This window comes from Polypterus senegalus, chromosome 18 (assembly GCF_016835505.1).
Source record: "Polypterus senegalus isolate Bchr_013 chromosome 18, ASM1683550v1, whole genome shotgun sequence".
Lineage (NCBI taxonomy): Eukaryota > Metazoa > Chordata > Cladistia > Polypteriformes > Polypteridae > Polypterus > Polypterus senegalus.
Window position 1 is genome coordinate 3996389 of NC_053171.1, and position 21639 is coordinate 4018027.

The following is a 21639-nucleotide window of genomic DNA, read 5'->3' on the forward strand; positions in this document are numbered from 1 at the left end:
TCTATTGATCTAACACTCCTGGAGTCTCCCTGTCTGCCTTCCTGGACCCTCGTATATTGATTGTAACACGAATGTTCCAGGGGTTTGTGGAGCTCAGTGAACCTTTGTGACATTTCACTGTCAATCACCCATCCAGCCCCGCCTACCTTGGGGGTACTGTAATGCTGTATACCACAGTAGCGTACAGTGTGCATACACGAGCACCTCTGTGATGTCATCCGAGATGTCATCTGTGATTCACACACGTGTGCTCCTCCATACCTTCATCTTTATATGCCTGCTGATTTGAACAAATGCCACTTGCTTTCACATCACATGGAGTGGCAGAGGCTTGTGTGGATCTGCATATTACACTGCACGTTGTACAGGCGATCAAAGTTTTGTGCAAAATATGAGAAATGGCTGCTTGTAACTGTGACGGTGCGGGTTCAGCTTCCTGCTTTCGTCTGTTTTTTGGGAGCCTCTTGAACCCGACACCGTCGGTAATGTAACTGGATGAGCTGGTCTATGGGGACAAATCAGCCTGAGCAAGGGGATGGTGCAAAAGTGCAAGTGCTTTTATTACAAACATCCAAACAAAATCAGTGCAGTGCATCAAAGTGTTTCAAGAAATGATCCATAAAAAGATAAAATTCACAAAGGTTTAAAACAAGATTAAAATCCTGCAGCAGACATTGGGGTCACACCAGCCAAGCACGGCTCCTTCCCAGTCTCTCCAGCTCACCCACGGCTTGAGACGTCAGCCGCCGTGGTCCTCACGCTACTGACCTCCATCTTGGCTGCCTCTGCCGGTGTCTGCCAGACCGCTCGGGGTCGGTTGTCCTCCCGCCTTCCTGGTCGCACACGCAGTCGGCCCTCAGATCCCTAGGGTGGACTGCACCTTTATCGAGCCCACTCTTCCTCATTGTCAGTGGGTGCGATCCGTCCCTCGAGCACCAATCCTTTGCTCCTCACTGGACTCCTGACCGTGCTGACCTCCCACTTTCAGCTGGCCAGCTCATCCACTCTTCTGCACTCTCGCTCTACAAGCCTCTTTCTGTCGTTTCTATATACGTCACCGCAGGAAGCCAATAAGGCAATTGAATGAAGATCACACCCTCATATGCAGGTACGACTCACCCCAATTACCTCATCCACTCCCCGCAGCAGCACAGTCGTGCCCACGGAGACTGACACGCCAAATGGATTATTTAAAAACCGCCATTCTGTCATAGCCACGGACCCGCTACACCACAGTAACACACACAAATCTTCGGCATTTTACATGTGACCGACATTTTCATTTTGGGTGACGATGCTTGGCTTCTCCACCAAGGTGGAGCGATCACAAAGCACAAAACATGTATTACTAATATTAATCCAAATCAAATGTCAAATCAATAGCTTCTTATGAGTTCATTGTCCTCCAGCATTTACAAGACATTCCATCTTTCCTGGAAAGTGCATGCCCACCTCTGTCTGAATGCCATCTTCTGGCAGACCCTAGCAAGCTGGTGAAGTTCAACAGTAGCTTCCTAAACTAGGAAAACTCATGAAATGCTTTAACTCCGAAGAGCAGAACCAAACATGCGTCACTCTGAGATTTTTGAGCCAGTTTGGACCGTCTGCCTACTCTGAGACGTCTGATAAATACGAGTGCCAGTCAACGACAAGATGGTGGAAGATTCTCTTTTAATATAACAGAAAACATAAATTAGCCAAAGTCTTCAGCAGGTGTCCATTAGAAGTCCATTTTGGTGTGAATTTGTGATCTACGACTTGCGTGTCTCGTGTGCTTAGAGAGAAGTCCAGAGTAAGAGGACAAATTGCTTCTCCCGCACTGAATACTTCATAAAGGCTCTCACGTAGCCTCTTAAGCTGTTAGTTTTATTGAGGAGAAAAATCTGTAAAGTACTTTCACCTAAAGAGCACTCACACCATAATCATCTAAAGCAGCGTTTTAGCTTTCAGGCGCCATGGCAGCTAATGGCTTTTCTCTGGAATGTCTCGTTTTAGAAAATATTCACAAAGTGAGACAAATGTGCAAGTCGTATTCTTCATAGATGTGGAGGTCCGGCTGGACCACTGCAACATGTGTCAACATTTGAATAACAAAACATTATTAAAAATGCTCACTTACTGTCTACTTGTCACTCGTGTGCATAGGGGACAGCTTAAGGGCTCTGCTGCTGGCAATAACCCACCACTCCAGGGGTTGGCGCTGTGTTCTCAGGTCTCTTCTCTTCCTCCCTCTGCAGACTGGATGAGTGACAGCTGTAACATCTCTGACGTCACTTCCTGTGTCTGCCCGCCTGGACCCGCCTTCTCCTGCCAGGAGGTCATTTTCAGTTCAGTTCACTGTGGAACTCGCATCTGAAAAGACGTTCTTTGCAGTTATTGCTTGCTTTTCTGTTTTTCAATTAGACCAGAGTATAATAAAGAGACACAAGGAGATCATAAATCTTTGGGGCACTATGAAGGCTAACCCCGTATATTCAAATAATAATTGAGGTACAGCGCATGGAAAAAAGAAAAACGTTGTGACGACTCGAGTCTCAAAGATTGACTAAGATGCCATTGATTCCAGTGATTAAGGTCCTTGGGAGGAAGAGGAGGGTCTAGGTGGGTGGAAACCGGAAGTGACATCAGAGGCGTCATGCTTGTCAATCTACTGGTCTGCAGAGAGAGGAAGGCAAAGGCATTAGCCGCCAGCGCCCTCTGGCTTTCCGGGGAAAAGATTAGAATTATCCAAGCACTTAAACTGTCCCCTATGCACATGCATGTGACAGGGGTCACCAAGTGGTGCCCCAGCTCTCTAAAATGGCCTGTCAAATCTCTTACACTAACACCCCCAAAATGCTAGATGGCAGCTCCCCTGGAGTGTAGCGGTGCCCCGGATTCCCACAGGGCATCCTGGGACTTGGAGTTTGGTTGCTCAGCTCTGTTGCGTACCATGGGTGCCACCATTTCAGCTGTGAAAGGACCCAAGGATTCATGCTTCCCTTGCAGCCTGGAAGTACTAGGAAGTCATGAGGACGGAAGCCCCAAAGTACTTCCGGGCTGATAAAAGAATTGGGAAGTGCTGGCAAGTCATTTGGGAGGAAGAACAGAAGCAGTTCCGGGTCAAGGACTATATAAGGGACTGCTGAAGACCCAGCAAGTGAGCTGGAGTCAGGAGGAGTGTGACAGAGCTTGCTGGGAGGTGTGGAGGAGAGATTTGGTTTATAAATATTTGTGTTGGTGTGTGATTGCCTGTTTATTGTGGCTGTGGTACTTTGGAGGCACTGTTTAGAAGAAGAACCATTGAAATACTTCTGAGTGCTTTTACCCTGTGTCCAGTGTGTCTGTCTGTTGGGGCTAAAGGGGTGACAGCGAGCCCTAGTGTCTTACAAATGACACACACACACCTATAAATATATATATATATATATATACCTATATATATATATATATATATATGTATACAGTCAACCCCCGCAAAGTCGCGGTTGAGAGTTCGTGGCCTCAGTCGTTCGTAGAGTTTTCCTTAAAACTTAACTAATAATTCTTTACAGAAACCTCAAATATCCTCCACAATTTTTATGTCTTTTTTCATGGCAATACAATACAATACAATTCAATTTATTTTTTTACATAGCCCAAAATCACACAGGAAGTGCTGCAATGGGCTTTTTAACAGGCCTTAACTTGACAGCCCCCCAGTCTCGACTCTCTAAGAAGACAAGAAAAACTCCCAAAAAAAAAACTTGTAAGGAAAGAACGGAAGAAACCTCAGGAAAGGCAATTCAAAGAGAGACCCCTTACCAGGTAGGTTGGGTGTGCAGTGGGGGTCAAAAAGAAAAAGGTGGCCAATACAATACAATACAATACGCAGAACAGAACAAATCCACAGTACAGTATAAAAATAAAAACTTTTAGAAGTACAGAGCAGAATTTAACAGTAGAGGATATCCCATAATATGATTTGGATTTGTTTAGAGTCCTGGAGACCTCGGCCATCAAGATGCCTCCCCCATTTGGCCATTCCATAGCTGAAACAGCGCTAATCCGATAAAAGGACCCCTCTTTCCCATGATTCCTGCGATCAAAAACAACTTGGCAGGTGGGCCGTGGGACCAAGTGCCACATTTGAGTACCGAGAAGAGAAACAGAACAGGTGAGGGTTAGCAACAAATTAGAACTTCATGTTACTTCTGTTTTAGTGCTAATGAGTTAATCAGCAGCTCTAGTCAGGGTGTGCTAAACTGAAGTCGTGAGTCTTCAGCTGGGAATTGAAAGGTGAGACTGAAGGGGCATCTCTTATAGTAGCAGGCAGACCACTCTACAGTTTAGGGGGGTCCTGTAACTAAAAGCTTGACCTCCCCCTGTTATTTTATTAATCCTTGGAATCCTAAGCAGACCGGCATCTTGAGATCTTAATGTGCGCTCAGGTTTGTAAGTCATGATAAGTTCAGACAAGTAAGCCGGACCTCCGCCATTTAATGCTTTAGGAGGATTTTGAAATGTGCCCTAAACTGAACCGGGTGCCAGTGTAAGGATTGAAGAACTGGAGTTATGTGTTTGAGTTTTCTTGTTCTTGTAATAATTCTTGCAGCAGCATTTTGGATTAACTGGAAGCTGAATAAAGAACAGTGTGAACATCCAGTGAACACCGCATTGCAGTAGTCAATCCTACTAGAAATAAAGGCAGGAATTAATTCCTCAGAATCCTGTTTATTTAGAAAGCGCCTTAATTTCAATACTGTACTGTAGACAGAACACAAAGCAACCGTAGAGGAAAACGCGGCTCGGGATGGCGAAATACCCCTGTACTCAAAGGCGGGAGATTTGAAAGTAGCCAATCCGAGAGCATTATTCATTTCTCCTTGCTGCTGATTGGCTGCTGCCCTGTGACGCATCTCCGGCAGATGCAGCCCAGCATTGACGATTAATCTGTTAATGTGCCGAGGCCATTTGTTATCGAGTAAATGAGGCAAAAGAAACAAAACAAAAAAAATCAGCAAACTCCTCTTTAATGTTTTCAGCACGAATGCTTCCTTAGAGGCCATCGCTGTGTGTTGTAAACAAAATGACAATTTCTTCCGTCTCTGAGGTTTTACTTGGTTGAGAAAGAAAAAAGAAAAAGAAAATTCCTGAGGCTACAATACACAAAGTTTTCTAGGAGAGACTTAATGGTAGCATAAACACTTAAAGGCTGCGATACATAAATCCAGCACACGCTAATGGCAGGCATGGAAGACTCAGCTTCACTGATACTGGGAACGGCCTCTATAATCGAATTTAGAGAGATTAGAAAAAAAACAAAAGTAAATGGTTTTGTTTTTTTGAAATTGAAATAAAAAACACATGCGTTATAAGGCATGGCAGGCCGCTCTAAATAACAGTGGGAGGTGTAGCCTGGCATTGTGAAGGGTGCCCTCAGAACAGCTGGCAAGAGGCTCTGATATGGCAAAGGGCCTTGAAGATTTTCACATTTTATTATTAAACAACATTGAATCGGTGGATTAACTTTGGCTTTTTTGACACAAGAGAACAATGGTGAAAGAGTCTTTAATGTCAAAGTAAAAAGAGTGGTCTGAAGAACTCACACGACACACGGTGGCTGAGCCACCTCATCGGGAAAGCTGGCGCCATCACAGGGTGAGTGCTGGGCATGCTGGCCGCTCTGGAGGGAAAGAGAATGGAGGCCAAACAGGGTGCTATTACAAACAATGCCCTCCAGGAGGCGCTGTCTTGGAGCGTTTTTAGTTATCGACCCCGGAGGTCTGTTCTGCTCGCTGCTATCAGGCAATTCAGCGCTCCCTCCTGACATGCCAGATTAAATACTTTTTGTGCTATTTCTGCACAATATAGTAATAATAATAATAGTAATAATAATTCCTTACTTTTATATAGCACTTTTGTAGCTACTCAAAGTGCTTTATGTAGAGAATGGGGAGCCATTTTAGCCACCACCAGTGTACAGTGCCCACCTGAGTGATGTGACTGGGAGACTGCAGTTTGTGACACTCAAGGACTGCGTGAGCAACACTGGAGCACCACAGGGACAGGCCAGTCTACCCTTCATCTTCACTCTGTTGACCCTTGACTATAAAAATATAGAAAGTTTCAGATTATTCTGTACTTGTGGGGTGTGTTGATAAGAGGGATGAGACAAAGGACAGGAGTCAGGTGACAGGTTTATAGGCACTATAAGAGTCTGGCATGCTGGTGCAGAAAGAATTGTGTGTAACTTAGCATCAGCAAAACCAAGGAACTGCTCATTGACTTTTACCACACAAAAGAATCTTCATGTTCAGAAAGTGGATGTAGAGGTGGTCTTAGGGGTCCACATTAATGACAAGTTGGACTGGTCTTGGAACACAAAGGAACTAGAGAAGAAAGAGAAGAGCAGACTCATATTTTTAGGTGAATGCACTACTTTAATGAGGGAAGTGACATCCTTCACATTGTCACACACATGCGCATCGGAGACAGCTAAATGGCTCAAAAGAAGGTCATTCCACGCCAGGCCAGGGGGTGGCAGAGTGCAATAATCCTTTCTCGGTTATTCCTGCAGATCAAGCACGGGAACTTCTGCCTGGATCTGAAGACATCACTTCCAGTTCTGGGCCTGATGACATCACTTTCCCTGACTGACCGTAAAACCCGCCATCTTCCTCTATTAAGCAGTCCTGTTTTGGACTCAATCTGTGTAACCTGTTTATTCTTTTTGCAGCCAAATCTCAAGTATACTGTGACTGCTCCAAAACCTTTTTGTGCGTGTCAAGGATGATTATTTCTCAACATCTTCTATGACTCTGTGATGGCAGTGTGGTGTTCTGGGCTGGCAACATCACTTCAAGAGAGGACCACCAAACCACCAAGTTAACACTGAATTATGGGATGCACTCTGGACTACCTAGAGGCCATGGTGGAGGAGAGAATGAAGACAAAGCTGAGTGCCATTATGAACAAAGAGGCACATCATGTCTGTGACACACCAACACTGAGGACCTTCAGCCAATGAATTATTATACATGTGTGTCCAGAAACACCACTGGGGGTCCTCTATCTATCAATCATATAGTGCCTTTCATCTATCTATCTATCTATCTATCTATCTATCTATCTATCTATCTATCTATCTATCTATCTATCTATCTATCAATCTATTATATAGTACCTTTCACTTCTATCTATCTATCTATCTATCTATCTATCTATCTATCTATCTATCTATCTATCTATCTATCTATCTATCTATCTATTATATAGTGCCTTTCATATCTAACTATCTATCTATCTATCTATCTATCTATCTATCTATCTATCTATCTATCTATCTATCTATCTATCTATCTATCATATAGTGCCTTTCACTCTATCTATCTATCTATCTATCTATCTATCTATCTATCTATCTATCTATCTATCTATCTATCTATCATATAGTGCCTTTCACTCTATCTATCTATCTATCTATCTATCTATCTATCTATCTATCTATCTATCTATCTATCTATTATATAGTGCCTTTCATATCTATCTATCTATCTATCTATCTATCTATCTATCTATCTATCTATCTATCTATCTATTATATAGTGCCTTTCATCCATCAGTCTATCTGTCTATTTACAACACAATAACATGTGCAGAGAGTGAGGGGTCTCCATACGTTCTCAATCCACGGTGTCTTCATTTCTGCACCTGAAAGTCAAAGTACAGAATGAGGAGCGTCTCGTAGACAGATTTTCCACCGCGTCTCCAGCACGCGGTCTAAGTGAGTGGATGAATGAAATCGCTCAGAGGCCATCGGCTATCAGTTTTATCTTAGGAGGCGCTTATGCTCAGTAACTGCTGGACCGATAAAACCTTTAGCTGAAGATCGGTGTTGGTCTGGAAGTCATCTCGTAGCGCTGCTCTCACCCAAGATGCTGACAACACCTGACACCATCCACCATGTAATCCGACATGCCAGTCTTTGTCTCCTGCTCAAGTGGTCAGGCCTAAGTCTGTGGAGCAGAGTTGCACCCGCACACCTCAGAAGCGACCCGAAGTCGGCTCATTCACATGCACAGCTGATTAGGACGCGCCAGCCTCGCCACCTTTAAAAGGGCAGGCCCTGCTTTACAGCTCCCGCTGTACTCTTGTTTTAATTGCTTCGTACATTTTGACAGTTTTATTTTGGTCTTGGCACAATTTCTGGGCATATTACAAATGTTTGGCCTCTAGGTTTCTCCTTGAAGCTGTCCTCAGCTGTCTCTTTTTTTTCTCCCTTTCCTTGTTCTCGGTGACATTTCCTATTCCGTTGCTCCTAGCCATCCCTCATCAGCAGAGGTAGTTGAAGCTGTTTCCAAAAATACCAGCTCCCATGAGCGACCTTACTGTGCTAAGAGTGTAAAACGGGTCTCCAGACTGTGTAATAAATTAATTCATGAATCTCTATTCCCAGATGGCATTAATATCAGCATGGAGCAAAACGGCAAGTTAATGTTAATTTCTGCAGGTAATGCATGAAGTGTGGAAAGAGAAGGTAAAAATGTCACTTGATGTTGTCAGGCAGGGTTATGGGAAAGAAGCGATTGGCTGTTAAATGTCAGAGGTACAATCAAATGTCTGCTCGTCTTTCTCAGACTCTGTTTTCTGCAGTTTTCCTTTTCACTTCTGCTAAGTCCATGCGAGCGCCGGGTTGTGAAAAACAAACAGCCGCGCGACTCCATACCCTTAGCAGGCCAGCTGTGGCGCGCTGTCGACTTGTCAGGCTAATTTAAACAGTCAGGAAGACTACAGCAGGGTCTCAAAACACCTTCTGGTGGTCTCCTGAGGTGACTCTGTTCATGTCTGTGGGCACTTTTGTTCTGCCTGTGCATTTGTGTGTGTGTCTTCGGGAGGCTTGGGTTTGTGTGTGACAGATGGCGCCCAGGCTCACAGCTTGCTGGCTTCTTGGACTACAGTTGGAGCCAACGCAATCGGATCCTGGTTTTCATGGCAACGTCTTTTTACGGCACTGTACTTCAAAACGGTTTTTGGACCGATGTCCCCAAATGCCTCCAATGATTTATTCAGATCTGTATGTTACATGTTTGATGTCGCACAGGAGCACAGTGTGGATCTCTCAAAGGTACACTAAGGTTAGAGTAGGGTCTCTTGTGATCCCTCTTCTGAAGAAGCCCTCTCTCAACCCAACTGCCATTGACAATTACCTTCATGTCTCCCTCCTTTCTGCTATTCTTGTCCAAGGCTCCAGAATGCAAAGTTCACAAACCTCTCTCTCTTCTTATCTCTACTGGACCCTCTTCAGTCTGTGTTCTGGTACGGCTCACTCCACTGAGATTTCTCTGCTTTTGGTCACCGATGCTGAAACTGCTTCTCAGTCCTTAGTGACCTTTCACCATCTCTCAATAGTGGTCACCACTCCTTGTTTGTCTCTTCCATTGATGACTGGCCTGGACTGATTCAGAACCCTTTGGGTCTCCTAGTCTGACTTCTTGTCTTCTCCAGAGCAAATGTGCCTCAAGTCTCACTTTGGGGTCCATTGCTCATTTCTCTCTACATTCGCTCCTTAGGCAGTGTTGTTTTTGTTTCCCATGGCTTCTCTTACCACCTCTGTGTTTCTGATCAGAGATCTTCCTCTCATTTTCTTCTTACAACACCCTGGGTTTGGCTCAGATCTCCAGTTGCCTCTCTGCTGTCTCATCCTGGATGAATGCTCATCACCTTAAACAAGTCAGTTATTCTGTTCTTGCCTTCAAATTTTGATTTTCAGATTGACCTCAAAGCATTGCACGTGAAGAGGTCACCCATTCTCCACCAGTCTCTGTGTGACACTGGACTTACAGCTTTCATTCATAGAACACATCTTTTCATATAAGACATAATCATGTCCTATCCTCTTTGGAGCATTTGACTCTTCATCGCTAAATATGCTCTGTCCAGCCACTGGTTCTCTTTCCACTGGACTATTGCAACTATGTCCTGGTGAAGCTTCCATCAGCTGCTACCAGACTTCCAACTCCTGCAGAACGCAGCCGCTCAGCTGATGCTGGTCCTCATTTTCACTCCTACTCCTCCTCCTCTGCTTCAGCCTCTCCACAGACGTCCTGCTGATGTGAGGATCCAGTTCAAAACTCTTCTTTGGACATTCTCTGAATGGTCCTTAGTATCTTCCATCTTTGGTCACTCCGTATGCTCTGCACAAAGTAGATGTCTTAAATGTAGATAATGAAAGAAGATTCTGAAAACCCCAGAATTTCATGATGGGCTGTCCAGGTAGCTCTTGCCACTGTGGATGTCAAAGTTCATGGGTCTACCATTAGAACGAGGCTGCTCCAATGAAATCCACATGGAAGGTGTGAGAGTAAGAACATCAGGGCAAGACCCTGAACACCCAGACAAGGACCAGGACTTCTTGAACTGATGAGACCAAGATAGAGCTACTTAGTCACAGTACCGGAAGACAAGTTTGGCAAAAACCAAAGAGAGCCTATGGCCAGCAGAACCTGATTGCAACTGGAAAGGAAGGTGGTGGAAATGTTCTGGTTGGAGGCGGCTTTGCTGTATCAGGCCCTGGACGGCTCACTAACACACATTTTAGGCAGATTTTAGGGTTCTGGTGTACATGAGGAGGTCCTGGAGCAGGGTATGCTCAAAGAGTGCTCACATTAAGCACTGCTAATAAATATTTTGATGGAAGGCAAGGATGACCCAGCATAACAGCTGGGATGAATGATCAGTTATCCAGCTGGGGGGCCCTGTTAATGAACATCAGTGTGTTGGTACCTCGCCTGGGACAATTACTGTTCCTTTTAATATCTGGAATTATTTAATGGTAGGACAGGGCCGTGTACTCACCCAGTACACCAGGTGGCACCATCACTTCATGTGTACACACATGGGCAGCCCTGCTGGACTCCATCGTAACCTGTCGGTTTTATAAATATTTTTCAGATCCCCCGGCATCAGTTGATTCACTCTGTGCATCAGTGTAGGGGTTATGGGACCAGAGGATTATGAATGTGATGTTAGTTTTTGCATTTATAATAAACTAAGTGGAATATTTGTTAACATTATGCCATCTACAGTATATTTTATGTGAATGCCACTATTTTGAGATTCTGTAATTAGGGTGCTGGTTGGGCTTACAGGTCAGGTCAGGTCAGGTTAGGGGCCATGCACTGGTATGGTGTGTAGCCAGGGCCAACACACAGCAAAACAGCTGGGGACCCTAGCTGGCAACCCCTCAGACAGACACGCAGTCCAGACCCTCCTCTACAGAGATGACCATCTATTTGCCTTAATCACATGTTATGTGGGCGTCCCCTTGGCCTGGTCCAGCTGCTCGGCTCTTCAGCAACGAGGAACCTGTGAGTCAGATCACCCTCTGGGAATTGCACCACATGGATAAAGATGGAAGAAACCTCGGGAAAGGCTGTTCAAAGAGAGACCCCTTTCCAGGTAGGTTGGGCGTGCAGTGGGTGTCAAAAAGAAAAGGGGGGTCAATACAATACAATACACAGAAGAGAGCACAAGTCATCCTCAAAACAATACAGTAGTACAACAGAAATATTACAAGTAGGATTTGGATTTGTTCAGAGTCCTGGAGACATCAGCCATCAAGCTGCCACCCCTATTGGCCATTCCACAGCTGGGGATAGCGCTGGGCCTGCCAATCCAATAAAAGGACCCGTCTACCCAACAATTCCTGTGATCCTCCATCAGAGATGACAATAGGCAGGCAGGTGGGCAGTGGCACCAAGTGGCACATTTGAGTACCGAGAAGAGAAACAGAACAGGTGAGGATGAGTAACACATCAGAACTGTCCTGTTACTTCTGTTTTAGTGCTAATGACAGTCTGCACCGTTAATCAGCAGCTCTAGTCAGGGTGTGCTAAACTGAAGTCGGGAGTCTTCAGCTGGGATTTGAAAGCTGAGACTGAAGGAGCATCTCTTATAGTAGCAGGCAGACCACTCCACAGTTTAGGGGGTCCTGTAACTAAAAGCTCGACCTTCCCACTGTTGTTTTATTAATTCTTGGAATCCTAAGCAGAGCGGCATCTTGAGATCTTAATGTGCACTCAGGGTTGTAAGTCATGATAAGTTCAGATAAGTAAGCCGGACCTCCGCCATTTAATGCTTTATATGTTAAAAGGAGGATTTTGAAATCTGCCCTTGATTTATATTCAATAGTTTTGTCGATATAACTTAATATGTTATCCATCCATCCAGTATCCAACCCACTATATCCTAACTACAGGGTCACGGGGGTCTGCTGGAGCCAATCCCAGCCAACAAAGGGCACGAGGCAGGAAACAAACCCTGGGCAGGGCACCAGCCCACCACAGGGCACACACACACACACACGCACAATGCACACACTAGCGCCAATTAAGAATCGCCAATGCACCTAACCGGCATGTCTTTGGACTGTCAGAGGAAACCGGAGCACCCGGAGAAAAAACAAGGAGACACGGGGAGAATGTGCAAATCCACGCAGGGAGGACCTGGAAAGCAAAATCGGGTCTCCTAACTGCGAGGCAGTAGCACTACCCACTGCACCAGTGTGCCACCCCTAATATGTTTTCTACCTTTTTAATCACTTCTGCACCTCGCATACCTTTGTGTCAACATAAGCTGCTAAATTCTTCTGAGAGGTCGCTTCCTGTAGCTCAGTGTCTGCCATCCTGGAGATTTTATAATTTGATGTTCCTGTCACCCACGTTTAGCACTTTGCACTTTTCTAAATGAGACTCCATTTTCCAAGTGATTGCCCAGTTGTGAAGCTTCTCCAAGTCTTCTGGAATTGCTTTTGCTGCCCTCTCGGGGTCTGCCATCCCTCCAGTGTTAGCTAGTGTTGGAGTTAGAAGGACCGAGTTTGTGTTGGTGCTCCTTTGGTCTGACAGGACTTCTTTAATTGACAAAAAGGCATTTTGAACCTGGGACTTGTGTCATGGTCAGTTGTGTCAGGGTTTTTGGGTGTGAGACACCCCCTACAGGCCAGGAAAATATAGCTGAATGTATTCTATGATCACAGGTGCTGTTTAATGCAAGGGAAGAAAAAGGTGAAGCTGTCTACTGGAAAGAAAGAAAAGCAAACCTGAGGGACGTGTGAATGTGTAAATGCCATCTTCTCTTCATTTAGTGGAGTTTCATTTTTCTCTTTCTTCTACCTTGGTGACTGAACTATCTTGGAGTTTTCAGGTGGACCCTTACCTGAGCACAGGAGTGAAAAGCTCAACAATGTTCCTTGAAAGAAGGCTAAGGCTGACAAAACAGTAGTAACAGGAATCGATTTTATCCATGTCTTCATCTGTCTGATTGGATTTGCTGAAGTATTTTTTCGTCCTTACATCCCCAAGACTTTGGTAAACACATTTCAGAAATCAATGCAATTTGTCACCATTGCTTCCTCCACATGCTCAAAACTACTTGTTTCAATTTGTGTGGTTTGGGGCAAATAAGATGCAACGTGTGATGCCAACCTCCCTGCTGCTTCTATCTTATCATAGCCGAGTTGGTGCCGAAAACAGAAATATGAAGCCCTTAAAAATCGCCGCGTGTGAAGTTGATGAAATCTGCACCAATCGCAGAGAACGGTAGACCTCCAGTTTAGGCTGAGACCCCCAGGTGTTAAACTCAATGAAGCTCAGAGCAGATAAACACAGGAGGAGAGCCTTCAAAACAAAAAAGATGGAATCTAAAAGTCATTGATGTCTCTGTTGTCCACCAAGGAAGAAAGAAGAATAAGAATTAGCTTGTCAGAAGTGGCAAAATATGGCTGGAGGACACGCAGTGATTAAGAATGGTTAATAATTAATTTCATGACTTAATGCATGCTTGCTAAGGACTGAAGTCCTGCCGTATACAGAGAAAATTAATTATTCCTTGTGGGGTGAATTTAATTTTCTGTAATTTTAACTAATTTAGAACATCATTTTCTCATTAGAGCATAGGAGGTGCGTTAGGACTCTCGCAAGTTGGGTAGAATAAGATGGCCGGCTAGCAATTTCAACCAACAACAGAGAGCTCAGTAAGCAGTGGTGCTCTGCCCTGTATTAGGGTACAGTCTGTGGCAAAGGAGACCCCGAAATGAGAGGAATTCACTCTGGGTGACAGACCACTCTGACTGCAGCGCTCCCAGTGGTGGGGCTTGAACTCTGCACAATATAGTAATAATAATAATTCTTTACATTTATATAGCGCTATTGTCACTATTCAAATGCCCTACGTAAAGAGTGGGGAGCCATTCCAGCCACCACCAGTGTGCAGCACCCACTTGCATGATGTGACGGCAGCCATTTTTGTGCCAGTAAGCCCACCACGCATTAGCTCTTAGGTGGTGAAGGGGTGAGAGAGACAATTAGAGACAGTGGATGATTAGTCGGGGCAGAATGACCAGGCTATGGTAGACAATTTATCCTGGAGATCGGGATACACCCCACCCAGGGATATTTAATGACCACAGAGAGTCAGGGCCTTGATTTTACATCTCATCTAAAGGATGGTGCCATTTTTTATAGCACCGTGTCCTCGTCACCGCCCTGAGGCATCGACATCCACATTCAAACCAAAGGGTAAGCACCCCTTGCTGGCCTCATCAGCACCTCTACCAGCAGCAACCCAAGCTTTTCCTCGATGGCCTCCAATCCAAGTACTGGCTGGGCCTGAATGTGCTCGGCTTCATTTTTGATTGACTGATTGATTGTATTATTTGTCTTGTGAGTCTTCATCTTTGCTGTTTAAGTTTCTGCTGCCTCATTCATCTAAATCTCCCTCTTTGGATCAATAAAGTTGATCTAATCTAATGACTAATAATAATTGATCACATGAGTATTGAGCCCCTTCACGTGTTCAGCATGTAGTAGATGGCAGCCATGAGGGCCTCGAGTCAGTGTGCTCAGCTCTCTGACTATCAGCCCTATCAGGCTCTCTGTGTGAAGTCGTTAAAGGGACCCTTAGTGACTCCCCCTCCAGGTGACATCAGTGTGGTGAGGAGCGAGTGTAGCAGAAAGAGAAAAAGATAGCGAGAGCGAGCGGCCACTGCGTGACATGAAGCAGAAGGTGGACGTCTGTTTGCTCACTTAGACAAGAACTTTAAGATGGCTGACTTGGAGGTCCGGGGTTCGTGGCCGGTCTGTCAGGTAGGGGCAGGACTAGTGACAGGCATCCAGGGGCAAACACTGCTGGGTATCGCCTATAAAATGAATTAATTCCTTTGACATTTCCATCCATCCATTATCCAGCCCGCTATATCCTAACTGCAGGGTCATGGGGGTCTGCTGGAGCCAATCTCAATCAACACAGGGCCCAAGGCAGGAAACAAACCCTGGGCAGAGCACCAGCCCACCACAGGGCACACACACACACACACACACCAAGCACACACTAAGGACAATTTAGAATCGCCAATGCACCTAACCGGCATGTCTTTGGACTGTGGGAGGAAACCCACGGAGACACGGGGAGAACATGCCAACTCCACGCAGGGAGTGCAAACTTGGCAGGTGGGCAGTGGCACCAAGTGCCACATTTGTGTACAGAGAAGAGAAACAGAATAGGTGAGGGCGAATAACAAATTAGAACTGTCATGTTACTTTTTAGTTTTATGTTTTAGTGCTAATGACAGTCTGCGCAGTTAATCAGCAGCTCTAGTCAGGGTGTGTTAAACTGAAGTCGGGAGTCTTCAGCCCAGGTTTGAAAGCTGAGACATCTCTTATAGTAGCAGGCAGACCTGTAACCTGTTTAGGGGGTCCTGTTACTAAAAGCTCGACTTCCCACTGTTATTTTATTAATTAGGGTGAGGGTTAGTTAGAAGACTTGAGACAATGGTCGAAGGAAGTGGAAATATTTCTCATTATGGAGGACAGGAAGAGGCAGGTTCAGGATGTTGGGAGACGGAAGTGATATCTTTAGAGCCACAACTGTCAATCACTGCTTCTTCAGAGGGAGGAAGAGAAAAGGCTTTAAGCAAAGTGTCATTACCTTTAGATGAGCCCTGAAGTTGTCTTCCTAGTGACCCTGTTATGCAGTGTTGTGGACACTAGAAGTGTGTCTTGGGATTCTTATGAGCTGGTAGTAAAAACAGGAGCTGGGCACCACAAGACATGGTCAGTGATGGGTCAAAGACAAACAGAACCAAGCCAGGAAAAGCAAAGGGCAGAGTCGTAAATAAAAACTCGTAAACCAAAAACAGACAGTGAACACCAGGGCCTACTGGAGAAGGAAATTCACGACCCGTAAGATTATTGGAGATTGTGTAGGAAACTCCATCAAGGGATGCTGAACCCTGACTCCAGTGATAATGAGAACAATAGTAATAATAATAAAATCATTTATTTATATAGCACCTTTCACATTCTCAATAATAAAGTGATCGTGATACATAAATAAAACAACATCAATCAAACCTAAAAAAAATATGAAATAAATAAAAGCTAAGGTCACAGATGAAAATCTTATATTCCAAAGCCCCAAATCAGACAGGAGCACAGGTATAAAATGCTACACAGGGTGAGAGAAGACAAACGTCAAACATGAGGCCTCCTCCCATATAAATTTTAGAAAATGTGTGTCAGGAGCAACATACTGTGTGTGTGGCTGAGCTCTGAGCAGCACTCACGGACCCCAAAGCCCACCCTGGCAGCAGGTCCAGATGTGGGTGGCATGCCAATTAACTAATGCCCATTGGGTCAATTTAGGATCTACTGCAATATATAATAATAAAACACAAAGGCCGGGTTATGTCCTGTCCCTCTGAGCAATCTGATTGGTCAGTCTGGCTTTGCTGTGATTGGTCAGTTTTGTTTTGGTGATGACATAAAAGAGGAAGCGTGAGTGTGAGACGCACATGGAGGAGTAATGCGTAGAGTGAGAAATGCACCTTGAAAATAATGACATAGTCTGAGATGAAAGCTTCACGTGAAGGCGCTTGAGAGACGGAGTGCCGATGTAGAGACGTTTACACACGTGTGGATACGGAGGACAGGCGCTGAAGGAACACGTAGGACAAGAGAGAGCAAATGATTTTTAATTATTCTGTTCCCAGTCTTCAATAGGCAGTGTGGCTGGAGGCTTCTTTGGGGCTGTGGGAGATAAACACGATCACAGTGTGACATGATTGGATGGCTAAATTAGTCCTGTGTGTTGAACCCGGTAGACAATCCGTAAACTGACTGAGCAAAACCACATCGTGAAGGAGAGTGTAAACTTCATCGGGAACGCTGAACCCAGGATCTGTGAGGTAGCTGCCCTCCATTCCAATTGTTAAACGCCCATAAATCACGACTGAGATTGGTAATATTTTCAAAATATAGAATAACACAACTCATCAAAAGAGTGTGTTTCATCTTCAGAGATATTGGCTGCCTTCTCAGTGCCTTTGAATTTCACACAGCAAAGCCCAATGCACCCATATTGCTGTCATCGAGGAAAAGACTTACTTTTTATGTCGACGGCGACTGGAGCTCTTATCTTATTACATTTAACCACTCGCATAATGAATTTCTTCTTTACAGTTATTTTTCCCACAGTGCCATTCTGACACTCGTCTGACTGACTCTGCAAGAGTGAGACTCGCTGCTTGACCCAAGAGACGTGAAGGAATGCCGTTTTGAAGCTTTAAATTAAAATTGCTGTAATGAAAAAAAAAAAAATCACAATGGTATAAATCTGAAAGAGGTCAGCTAACCCTGCTACTGCGTAGTCAACAATGTCAAAGGACTTTGAGGTCACCGGCGTACAAAATGTGGCTTGGGCTGAAGCTCCCTCTAAAATTGGGAACAAAGCCGTGAGGGCGCTTGGGTGTCACGGTGCTTTACAGTGGAAATTCAGACCGAGTGGATATGAGCGCTAATACCGTGTAGCTGTTATCTGAGCTTATTTTTATTTACAAACCAGAACACACATTGAGACCTCAAGATGCCGGCCTACTTCAGATTACAGGGATTCATCAAGTAATAGTGGGAGGTCGTGTGTTTAGTAACAGGGCCCTGAAGCTGGGGAATGAGCTGCTTGCTAATATAGGAGATGGCCTGTCTGTCTCAGGCCAAAGACTCAACATGTCCGTCTGGTATACCCTGACTAGAGCTGCTGATTGGCTGTGCACCCTGCATTTCGGTTTGTTAGTCAACTGTATTGGGAATAGAAGTAGTAACCTTTACTAACCCTCCTCTCTTCTCGTTCTCCTCTCGGTATGTGATGTGACACTTGGTGCCACTTCTCTACTGCCAGGCTTCTCTCCTGCGTAGGCGAATGTCGTCTCAGATAAAGGAGCATTGCAATCAACAGATTCTCTCAGACGTCCAGCGCAGACTCCACTGCAGAAAGCCAAGTAGCGGGTAGGCGGCCAGTTGGCCGATGTCTCCATGACTCTGACTGCATTTTGGATTTGCTCTTGTACGGTTTTAATCTCCTCCATTGTCAAATGGCCATCGTTCATTGATGGAGAGTGTCAAAGAATAGACAAAGAGCCACACAAAGGTTTGGGGCAGCCTCCCATATACTTGAACCCAGCTGAAAAATGGTAAATTGGTTTCAAAGTTGTATAGAGATTGGAGTCCAAAACAGAACTGACTTAGACGAAGCAAAGATGGCGATTTTAAAGGAAGGCTGAGAAAGTGACGTCATTGGGGCTGGGACCGAAAGTGATGTCGTGGGGCCCGGGACTGGAAGTGACATCATCGGGGCACATGCTGAATTTCCCGTAACTGGTCTGAAGTGGAAAGAGAGACGGGATTAGCACACTCTGCCACGCCCTGGTCTGGTGTGGAATTGCCTTCATTCGAACCCTTTAGCTGCCTTAAATGCGCAACAGATAAACAGTTTTCCACAGACGCGGTGATCGCACTTCGGGACGCCCTTCGGCGTGTTGTCCAGTTGGGGGAGGTCCCAAGACAGTTTAGAAACCTCACATTTTCTTGAACGAGTGCCGCATTGTTAATAGGAATGTTTCCTAAACGAGCATCACTGGACCACATAAAAACGTCTCTTTCGAGATATTCAAAGTCTTTCAAGAAAGTTAACAGTGTCGATGACGAAATTCCAAAATTCACTGGCAACGTCTTTTTTTCTTTTTGCCCGAATTGAGAGCTGCAAAAAAATTCAATTTTTTTTTTCTAATGTGAACTGTTGTGGTTTTTTTCATGTCTGCCATTTCTATAGCAATGAGATACATTCCAATGGATGTTCTTCAAATGTTGACAAGCAATAAGCAAAAGGTATCACTGAAAACCACCGGAAACCAGAAAAAAGCAAAAAAAAAAAAAAGTGCGAGGAAAGTTCGAAGCAAGAAAAACAAAATGTACGATGTGTCTGTTCGGGGATCGCTGAGCTGTGACCCCAGAACCGACTGCTCTGTGGACGATTCATTCAGGCATTCAGGTCTTTTGGGCACTTCGTTGTAATGAAAGTATGTTTTTCATAGTGACGAGATTTCTATTGACTCGTGTCACATGGAGAAACTGTCGGGACCATAAAAATGCTTCGTTGTAATCAAAATTTCTTTGTAAAGATATTCGTAGTATCATTGATCTGAAGATCTGAACGAAAAGGGTCTGATTGAAGAGAAGATGCAGGACTGAGCCGTGTGGTAGATCAAGCAGATCCGCCCCATGTAGAAGTGGGAAAAGATGAAGATGATGAAGTAAATCAGTAAAGAGCGCTATGCAAAAAATAAGCATGGGGAAGAGAGGACTCCAGTTGGGGTAACAAACAAGACCCCAGTTTATGAGTCTGCACCAGGGATCTTCTTAAAGTGCTTACCTCTTTGATCTGGTTATGGAAGTGTTGAATCATGGGATAAAAGACCAAACTCCCCAATTCAGACTCTTTGCTGTTGACATTGTGTTGTGTTGCACCAAGAAAGAGGAAGTTGGAATAACTGAGAAGAACTTTGGAAGATAAATAACTAGCAAGACAACAGAATATCTGAGGTTTAGTTATGATCAGGATTCAGACATTAGCCTGCCCGGAGAGCAACTGAAAATAGTGGATCTACTTAAAAATCTAGGACCGATGGTAGACCAAGATGGAAAATTAGATACAGAGAAAACCCAAAGGGAGCAGTGTGGATGGAACAACTGGGAGAAGGTATCAGGGGTGTTGTGAGATCGAAGATTCAAGGTAAGGATTTTAAGACCTGAAATGATGTATGGAGCTGAGACATGGCCAGTAAAGTGAGTGCAGGAGAAGAAGTTGGACGTGGCAGAAATGAGAATGTGGAGATGACCATGTGGAATTACGACTAAAAGACCGAAGAAGAATTGGGACAATGAGAGGGGCAACAAAAGTGAGAGAGACAACTAAGAAAGTACAGGAAAGTAGGTTGAAGTGGTATGGACATGTGATGAGGAGAGAAAATGAATATGTGGGCCAATGAGGAGGAGAAAGTGGGGGGAGGGGCTAAAGCAGAGGTGGGTGGGTAAAGTAAAAGAAGGTCCGAAAAAAGAGTCCGACTTGGGAGGGGGTGCAGGACTGAGCTGTATGGTTGATCAAGAACATCCACCCAAAATAAAATGGGGAAAAGATTAGAAAAACGTTAAGACAATCTGGACGAGAACAGGCCATTCAGCCCAACAAAGCTCGCCAGTCCTGTCCACTTAATTCTTCTAAAATAACATCAAGTTGAGTTTTGAAAGTCCCTCAGTCCTACCACACTACTTGGTCGCTTATTCCAAGTGGACTCAGCCCAGTCGCTCTTCTCTGGACCTTTTCTTGCGCAGTTATGTCCTTTTTGTAGCCTGGAGGCCAAAACTGCACACAGGACTCCAGATGAGGCCTCACCAGTGTGTTATAAAGCTTGAGCAGAACCTCCTGTGACTTGTACTCCACACGTCAAGGCGCTATATAACCTGACATTCTGTTGCCTTCTTAATGGCTTCTGAACACTGTCTGGTAGTTGATAGCTTAGAGTCCACTATGACTCCTAAATCCTTCTCATAAGGTGGACTCTCGATTTTCCGACCGCCCATTGTGTATTCAAACGTCACATTTTTACTTCCTATGTGTCATTTTTTACATTTACTGACATTAAATTTCATCGTCCACAAATCTGTCTGCTGACCAAGTCACTGTGATGATATAACGGATTCCAAATTATCTGCCATTCCACCTATCTTGGTATCATCTACAAACTTCACCAGCTTGTTCCTTATATTCCTATCTAAATCATTTATAGATATTAAAAATAGCAGCGGCCCCAGCACTGCCCCCTGCTGGTCACCACTCTTAACATTGGCCAGTTCTAATGATGGTTCCTCACACCATCATCACCCTCTGCTTCCTGTGTCTGAGCCAATTCTGCACCCATCGACACACCACACCCTGAACTTCCACTTCTTTTAGTTTGATGCCCACCCTGTCATGTGGCACCTTATCATATACTTTCTGAAAGATGAAGAAGAAGATGATGAAGAAGAAAAAATATCTTCTATACTTGTTTTTTAACGTGAGCGTTATTCGCAGTGCTCTGGATCTGCAATCAGTAAAGAGCGCTAGACAAAAGAGCAAGTTGCACTGTATTGTATAATAGCTGTGAACTAGTTGTCTCTCGCGGCTCCGCCCATGTAGTAGTGAAACAGGACAAACTTTAAAAATATCATTTGCATTGAGAAGAATTTATATCGATACCTTTCGTATCCGAGGCCCTCTTGATATGCAATATTTTTTTCTTTGCTATGAGGG